The sequence below is a fragment of the Lathyrus oleraceus genome, chromosome 4 (genome assembly GCF_024323335.1).
Source record: "Lathyrus oleraceus cultivar Zhongwan6 chromosome 4, CAAS_Psat_ZW6_1.0, whole genome shotgun sequence".
NCBI lineage: Eukaryota > Viridiplantae > Streptophyta > Magnoliopsida > Fabales > Fabaceae > Lathyrus > Lathyrus oleraceus.
The window spans coordinates 374,932,820-374,942,413 of NC_066582.1; the positions used below are offsets into that span (position 1 = coordinate 374,932,820).

At 34.7% G+C, this 9,594-nt stretch overlaps 1 long non-coding RNA gene across 2 annotated transcripts; it reads left to right on the forward strand.

Moving 5' to 3' along the window:
* The first annotated feature begins 778 nt into the window (after positions 1 to 778).
* Positions 779 to 3,833, forward strand: LOC127075511 (uncharacterized). 2 transcript variants are annotated; one of them, XR_007786488.1, is made up of 4 exons: positions 779 to 1,325; positions 2,001 to 2,063; positions 2,201 to 3,216; positions 3,326 to 3,833. It is a non-coding gene; the product is annotated as an uncharacterized LOC127075511 (long non-coding RNA). The 2 variants fall into 2 exon arrangements; XR_007786487.1 differs by having other exon boundaries at positions 781 to 1,325; positions 2,201 to 3,833.
* Positions 3,834 to 9,594: the final 5,761 nt, after the last annotated feature.

Here is a 9,594-nt window from a genome sequence, read left to right on the forward strand (position 1 = left end):
TTTGATTTGGAAAACACTTGATATTTGGTCAAGCTTATTTTTGTTCTTTTGAAAAAAGTTATTTTTAAGTCGCTTTGATGATTTCTAAGTTAACGGACGAAATATGGAAAGTGATAAAATTGACAGTGATAAAATTAGTACACGTTCATGGGAGTGGAGTACATTTTGTCCAAATGGAGGATAATCATACACCATAGTAAATTCATCCCTTAGCACATATGAATCATTCAAGAGGCAAAAATAATTCATTCAAGAAATAATCCATAATCACAATCATGAATTTAAAAATGCAATCGAGAGTAAAGAAAAGGACATAATCTCTAATTAAGATTCTAATGAGAAATTAATCCCCAAATTTATCAATTCGTGAATAAAAAAAATGATCAAAATTAAAGATATGAATAAAAGAAAATAACCAAGATTAGAAAGTCATGATCAACCCTAATCCTAATTAATTTTCTCAATATTACTATATCCAAGATTAATTCCTAGAAAACCTAAAAAAAAAGTATTTAATCAAGCTAATCCAAATTAACCAACAAAGTCTACTGATCAACACAAGTTTTAACTAATTAAGCAATTAATATTAAAAGAGAAATTTATTTTGCAAAATAATGAAATTAAAAGGTATTAGCTAAATCATTAAAAGTCTAACCTTTCTCCTTTTTATATATTGAAAATTATAATTTTAAACTTTTTCACTTAATCTGATAACTAATCACATACAACCACATGTGAGTAAGTTCATATTAAATAAAATATAAAATAATAATCAATATAGGAAAATAAAGAAAGGGAAAATAAGTAACATCATAGCAGTGTGAAACAAATGCATGTGGAAAGGGAAGAATGCTCAGAATCGCAGTTCCAGAAGTGATTTTTCAAAATGCTATTTTGGAAGACTCATGGTTCCGCCAATATCTCACCCAACAATAACACGAATCTGCTCAGATTCAAGCTCACGAATTCACCCATCTCTCACTCGAATTTACAGCATAGTTTTCGTTTCAATTTCGGTTCAGCTTATGCGTTTCAAAATTCGATTTGGTTTGTGCATTTGGATTCAGAGTTTCGCCCCAATTTCCGTGTTGATTCAATTCTAAATATGACTCAGATTTTGGATTATGGTCAACTTGATTCAGAGTTCAAGTTTAAATCCAGTAAGCTATGATTGGTGTGCGATTATAAACAACAAGCAAATAACAACAATGTATGGGAAGAAGGGGTTTCGAGGATTACCAACGGATTGGAGATTTCCTCCGGTCAGTATCATATTTCCACCGCCGATGAGTAGAAGAAAAACCTAGATATTCAAATAGCCTCAAGTAATTCCTTATTCCTTTTGGTGTAACCTGCTTCTTCTTCCTTTTTCTTTGATATTCTAAGTATGGTTGTTCTTAGAATTGTTGTGTGATCATGAACAGAGTGATAAGAGATTGAGCTGTGAGGTTGGAGGTTGAGCTCAACCCATTCAAAGCTTCAATGAGAAGCTATGATGGGTTATGATAGAGAGCTTTGAGAGTGAGGGTTAGAGGAATTTTTGCAGAGTTATGGTAGGGTGAGGGTTGTTGATGATGAAGAGTGAAAACGAGGGTTTTTATAGGTGAGGATGGATGAATTTTTTAGGGAAATTATGTTAGTTGGTTAAGTTTGGATGATTTTAAGCCCTACGATAAGGATTCTCATGTGGGTTTTTAGAACGGTTAGGATTAGATCTCAATGAGATTAGTTGGATTTTGTGTTTCTCTTAGGGCATTCGAGTGGAATTGAGTGTATCGTGTGTTAGTTTAGTGTTAGTTGGATTGAAAATTGGAGGGAAAGTCCTAACCGATTTAGGGAAGGTTGTTAGGTTAGGGTAGTTAGTTGGATTAACAGTTAATTGAAATGAGTTGAAGTTGTATCGCTTCCACTTTTGTTGATTCTTCCTCTTTTTAAATGTTGTTAAAATTTACTCTGAATATCAAAGCTAATGATATTCATTGCTTCTAACTTTCTCACAGATTGATGAAGAATGATATGGATGCAACTTCTGTATCTGGCTTACTCTTCAAATTTCTTTCATGGTATGATATCAGTTGGGTTTCTTTATGGCTTGGTTCCTCGTTAACAATTTGTTCCACTTTGATACAAACCTTTTCCCTGATAGATATGTCTGTTTTCGGTAGAACCGCAACTTATTAACACTCTGATATGTCTGCAGGAATGGATTTATGTAAAGGAAAATGATAAATAACCTTCAAGGTAAGAAGCAGCAGTATACTCGAGTACACTGGATTTATTAGAATATTCATTGGATCGGAGAGAGCACCAAATACCAAATCAGACAAACTAGGTGCAACACTTTGGTGTATGGACAGGATGACCACCTTTGTACTTGGTAGAGCTACTTCACCCAATATATCATCTTATAATTTTCAATGTATGGAATAAAGCTATGAAAGTGGTTTGTCCAACCTGAAGCATGCCTGAACAGTAGCACTATGCTTTTGGCATAAAGCTCAATTCAGGTGAATTTATATCCTCCTATTTGCCAACACTAGCAAGTGAATCTTCAATGTCTGGCTCTCCTTGAAGAATGGAGTCAGTAAAAGTATCATCTGATATTTTTTATTTCTCGATTAGAAGAATGTAGACATTTTCGGTTGTTTATTCGAAGAAAATCGTTCAAGCTGGTAAGACATCCCTGTCAAGAGTTTGTTATATGCATCAAAACCTAAAATCCAAGTAGGATTTACCACTAGAATTCCTAAACTTAAAGACTTGAGGTTCTTAATTTTACTGTCAAGAAGATTGCCACAGACTATATACGTTACATGATGCCTTAAGTGTCCATTCAGAACTTTCAGCTAGAACTTTCTTATGCTTGAAACTTGAATTATCAACAACTTTAGCCAAATGATTTCGACACATAGATTCTTGGTTGTGACAATCTGAACAATTGGAAGAGTTATCCCTACCAAACTTGGAGGATTTCGAACAGGTATGGCATGCTTACCGGCGACATGAGCATTAATAACCTTGGGAAAAGTATCCTTATCCATTGCCACTTGATTGCTTAAGTTATCAACATCAGATTTTGAAGATGAAGGAGATTCACCCTGAGAAATAACTTGAGGAGTTGAATATGGCTCACACCGATCTCGTTTTCTCATTCTCGAATATGGTCGACATGTTGGCGGGCAACAAGATCCTTTAACAACATTGTCATATCCCATTGTATGACAAAAATTGTATCCCTTTCCCAAGATATCTCTTCATAGACTAGTTGAATATACAGTTGCACTTGCGATATTGCTTGCTCTAACTGTGGTATCTGTTGTCACAGATCATTCACAACAGACTTGTGGGAAAAGGGGTGAAGGAATTGAAGAAAAATGGAAGACATGGGAAATGAAAGCATATTGTCAATGGAGATTCCAAACCTTAAGAAATCTTTGATGTTAGCATATGCCGATGTTGCGTTGTATTGTAAAGACTATGATGATCCAAATGTATTAGCTACTATGTAATCTCCAGCAAATGCTGAATTAGTTTCAGCTAAATGACTGATAGTGTTATTCAAGAAATGGGACTGAAACCTCACTGAACAACCAAAGTTATTCCTTTTGTGGTAAGATTTGATGCATGACGTTTTAAAGCATGCTATGCAGCATCCATGACATCTGACTCGGTCACTGTTATCGGATCTATGTCAAACATTTCAACATTATTGATTAATAAGTAGCCATACTCTCTAAGGAACCATATTTCAACACGAACAAAAGTTTCATATTCTGTTGACGTCTGAAACAACTTGTATAATGCTTTTACGGTGTATCTATGAAGCTTGGAAGCATTTCTTATGATAGCAATTAAGGCATGCCATACTTTATACTTTAGGAAATTTTCGACCTTGGCTACTGTCATACCCTCAAATTTATTCTACCTCCACATCATCCTCTTGAACCCTAATCCATGAGCATACATCCCATACATATCATCTCATATGCATTTTTACTTAATGACCATCAATAGTCCATAAACCCAAAGCATGGGATTCATCTATGAAGCCTCAAGACCCTATGGCCATGATGAGGTCTGCCCAAGCCACCTTAACCTTAATCTACATCCTCAAGCATCCAACAAAGCTTGAAGGATCATTCAAGACATCTCACTCACTCTCCAAAATCCTAATTGGATGGTGAGTCCCCATTGAAGACACATCAAGATTCATCTGGTAACCCAAGGACCTCAGCCTTAACTCTTGACCCTCATTTGGTTTGTACATGTCATGATTCACCATGAATATTGACCATGTCTCTGAGGACCCCTAAAATCCAAAGTTTATTTATGCCCCAAACCTTTGAAGCATCTCAATATATCCCTTGCATCACCAAACCCTAATTTCTCTGAGCATGGTTCTTGATAAAGCTTGTGATTCAAGAAACCCTAATTTGGGCATCCTTTGATCATTGACCTTGCTTAATTTTGATCACCCTATCATACCACCACTCATTCAACATTAACTTAAGTCATTTTCAACCACAATTCACCATTCAACTATCCATTCAATTCATGTTACAAGTACTTGATTTGGTCATGATTTTTGAACTTTCACGGCATTTGACTCACCCATGAACTTGACCCAACATCACTCCACAAAGCCCCAAGCCTCATTTTACATCATGATTTGATCATATGAGCTTCAAACATCCATCATTTCACCATAAAAATAAAAAAATCACAAATTCACATTTTAACGTCAAGTTGGTTGGTCACATTTTGGCAAGAATGGCCTATGGAAAGTTCCAAAGTCTATAACTTTCTCATCTTGCAATCATTTTAAGTTCCAATTTGAGAAAAATGTCCTAATTGAGTCCCTCTCCAATTTTTTTTTTCAAGGTCCAAGACCTAATTCATTGAGCAAGTACCTCAATTTTTTCATTGGCCAAGTTGGTCAACCATGCCTACCATGCCCTAAAACATGACCAAGACCACCGCTTTACCACATTTTCATTTCCAAACCACAACTCCTTTTGATTTGGTTCTTTTTTTATTTAATCAAGGACATGGAAAGGAACATTGGCATGAAATTCATGCAAAATGCACGAGCCAATTTCATTTGGCCTTGGTTCAAAGATTGAGAATAATCCTGATGAATAAGCCAGACATACATCAGCCAGAATTTGCATTATCATGTTTTGGGCCACTAAAATTTTTTGTTATGATCCCATTTGGTTCCAAACACGTTGCTAAACATACCAAGACACATTTTCAAGTCATAGTGGTGAGCATCAAGGTCACATGGAGCCAAATCAAAACCAAAGTCAAAGGTCATTTTTTCCCAAAATGGCAAAAAGCAAAAGCCATAGCAGCTCTGATTCAAGCCTCTTGGTCCCTTCTTACTGATGCTAGAATGAAAACAGATTGAGTGGAGGGGAAACCAAGTGTAAACACAACCACACGTGTCCAACAAGTTTCAACCTTGAGCATGTTTCAGGCTTCACACCTTTCTGAAGCAAACCACTTCTTTCTTCCCTCCAAAAAAGCTTAGAAAGCCAGAAAACCTTTGCTACAAAATCGATTTTCTCATCTAAGAACATGTAGCGGTAAATTCATGACGATCAAGCTATGGATAAGCTTAATGTCGATAAAACCAGAGTCGCCACCGTGCTTTTATTATTTTCAAAAGAAAAGGGAAAACTACGAACAAAACCCAAAGATAAGAAGTTTTCAAATAAAAACTAATAAAATGCCAGAGACTATAGCTAAGAGGGTTGGTTACACAGAGGGAATGTGTTAGCACCCAAAGTGTCTTAGGTACTCCTAGGGAGCCCTTTTTTTATGTGTATATGTGTTTTTTGCATAAAAGATGTTTGATAAAAATAGAGTGTGGGGATGAGAAACGAATTCATTGATTATATTTTTGTGTTTGACAAGACCTTCGGACCTATGCCTACGTACCAACATAAAAATGAGGGATCAAAACCTCGTAGTTCGTGGTAACAATTTCAAAATTGGTGAATTGTTTTTAACAAAAGTTTAAATGAAAAGGGCATAAAGGGCCAAAAAATTGAATGAAGTTGTTAGTTCTTTTTGTCTTTTAAAATTTTAAGTTAATATGATTAAGTTTATTTACAAATTTGATTTAAGAAAGAGTTTAAAATCCATTGGCATAAGGCCAAAGTTTCTATTTAAAATAAGGTCTAAGTTTGAAATCACAAGTAAAGAAAGTTTTTGAAAAGGGGGAGAGACTTTTAAATTTAAGAAGGTGGGAGGAGATGAAGAGGCTACCCTAAGCATAAAATTAAAAGTTAAGAGTTGAAAATATCTTACCAATAGGGTGCAATCCAACAGACAAGAATGTCATATAGAAAACCTCTTTTCCCTTTGGACTTTGAATCAAGCAGTTATCAACAATCAATTACAAATATCCAAACATCATGAAGATCAAGGCATCAAATAAAGATAGCCACATCCAAGCAAGCAAATCCCAAAGCTAGTAGTCTTCTTTGTCTTTTCATGTACCAGATGAAATATTCCTTGATCAACTCAGAATAAAGCATCAGACACAAGATCAAAGCAACAATTAGCACCAAGATAAAGTAGAAGATGAATTCAAATAAATCCCAATACTTGCATCAGATGAAGACCCAGTTCACAATAACTTGGTCTCAAAATGTTGGCATTAGCCAAGTTCTTTTTGCACAGGGAATGTTGCCTAATCCTAAGTCCAAAAGTTCAGATCAAGATTAACAATCCACCAAATATTTTTTTAGGGTTTTTTATTGTTTATTAAGTGTTTTAAGGTCCTGAGACCACAAACAAAATCAAAATGCACAAACAGTATATACAATCATAAGATGTGGCTCAAATGAGCAAAGTAAAAATGGCATAAACATAAACAAGTTAAATGAAATGTAAATGGCAATGAATGATAAATGACTGAAAGTTAAATTGTATAAAGTAAATGACTTGAAAGTAAAGCAATATTAATAAGAGTTAGTCAAATGTTAGTCAAAGGTTAGTCAAGTGTTAGTGATGTTTTTTTTAATTGATTAAGTCATTCTTTAGAGAACACTCAACCATTCATTCACAAGCATGGATCCTTAAACCAAGACATCTTCCATAGGAAGTAAAAAATGTCAAGTTTCCACATAACACCATGAAGGATGAGAGACTTACAATCTCACTTACTAGAATGTTATGCTTTTAGGGTCAAATTTAGTTCTATGTTAAGCAATCATAATTGGACTTATGTGGATGGCACAACTATCTGAGGTCGGGCAATAAAAAATTTAGGTGTTAATGCATGTTAGAGATTTGGTATAATGAACCAAACTCCTAAAACATACCACACACTAAAAGAAAAGATCAAGACGGATGTACCTATCTCATCTATGCTTGTATTGGTTCATCTGACACAAGGTCATTGATGAACCAATTACCTAAAGACGTTAGAGATTTCATTAGTCAATGAAAGGAATGGGAAATAATATGGATGAAGATGAAGAGGGAGGGGAGTGAGAGAAACACAAATTGGTCATGGGAGGAATTTTATCAAATTAAAACCATCCATTCATTTTGGAAGATGAAATGTACATTTCATCATTCCCCTAAATCCAATGGTTTTAATCAAACAAAAGTCAAATCAACCTTGATCAAGGCCCAAACAAATAATCAAAGGACCTTAGACAAAAAAATTCAGTATTTTTGAAAAGTCAGAAGTATTTTTAAACAATTAAAAATATGCACAAAAATATTTTATTCATGAAAAATATCAAAATTAATCCAAAAATTAATTTTAATTCAGAATATGGAAGAGAAAAATATTTTAATATTTTTGGTGAAAGTCCCGTATTTTTTGGATTAAAAATGAATTTAATATGAATTAAACAAAATATTAGGATTAAACATAAAATCAAAAATAAAAATAGAAAAAACAAGGGCCATCAGATCTCCCTCATTAATTGTGGTGGCAGGTCTGATGGCCACGCATGCGTTATTCATCATTGTCTTCAGTCAACACGTCACATGGTTGGTAATCAAAACAAATGGCTAAGATTAAAACATTTCAAACAGATCAAACGGCTATGAGACATGACGCCACATCATCGGAGCCCTAGCTCCGGTTGTCTTCTCCAGTGGACCTCACCGGACTGGTCCACCACCAACCACAATGGAAATGAAAAACAAGGACATGAATTTAAAGAAAAAATGCCCAGGAGCTCGAATTTGGCCTCAATTTTCTCCAATTCCAAGTATATCAAGAGATACAGGGATTTGAATTTTGAGGATCATGAACTGAGTTGCTTCGATTTGACCTCAAAGCAACTCAATCATGTTGCCTACATTGGTAGGACTTCAGCCAACCAAAAATCACAAAGAATAGTGAAGAATTGAGTGAGAATCGAAGAGATGAAAATTCTGAAAAATCACCTTCGAATGAGCTTCAACCTTGCTTGATCTTGCTTCCAATTGTCCTTGGCTTCAGAAGCTTGTAGGAGGTGAATTGGACCAAAGAAAAGCTTGGACTCTTGGAGTTTCAATCTCAAAAAAGAATGAGATTTGAAGCTTGATTTTCAAATAAAAACCTTCAAGATTGTCCTTTAATGATTAGGGTTTGGATTGCAGGTTCAAAGCTTGGACATGAGGTCCTTAATTCTGAGCCATGAGGGTTGTATTTATAGCCAATGCAATTCATTTCCACACACTTCCAAAATTTGCCAAATTTAGCAATTTGCCTTGCATGCTTGCATGGGCGTGTGATAAGCCCATCAAGTGATGTATTCAGGTCCAAAATTACTTGAGTTCAATGCCGAAATCATGTCATGTGGCCATGCATTTGAAATTGGAAAGTGGAGGTGAAATTCATCCAAATGGACTTTTGAAAAGAACCCATGCGTAAGTTCTTCATTTCTTGGCCAAATGAGATGATCTTGGACTTTTTGGAAAATTGAGATCAAGGGGAATAACTTTAATGTTTAACAATTTTCCATTTGAAGCTTGGATCATGATGAAGTTTGAGGTGGAAGTTTGGAAAATCAAACATATTTGAAAATTTTCTAAGTACCAAGTCAAATGTTCACTTCTTCCACCTTGAATAATGTTTGCTATGGACTTCAAATGGAAAAAGTTCCTTCATAAAAGTTATATATATATTTAAAACCTATTCAATTTGGTCACAAATTTGACCTCATTGGGATTTGACATGAAGGAGTTATGCATTTTAGAAGTTGAGGAAAATCACTTGTTCAATGGTAATGACCCAAAATGACCTATAATGTTTCCTCTTGGAACATGCATTTGCAAGTTGAATTTGAACTTATTATAAACATAAAAGTTGAAGATGACATCTTTAACTTAATCATGGAACTTTAATGGCTTTCATCTCATAAATATTGAGCAAGTTATGGTCCTTCGAAGTTGGCCTCTTAACTAGGGTTCAAACAAAATGACATATAATCTTTCATCATAAAAAATGATTTTCCAAGCAAATCTAGATATTTACTTAAACATTAAAGTTGTTTGTAATGTCATAAGGAGTAACTTTTATCTTTTAATAATTTTAATATGATAAAAATTGTATGAGATAGGGTCTAGGGAACCCCAGTT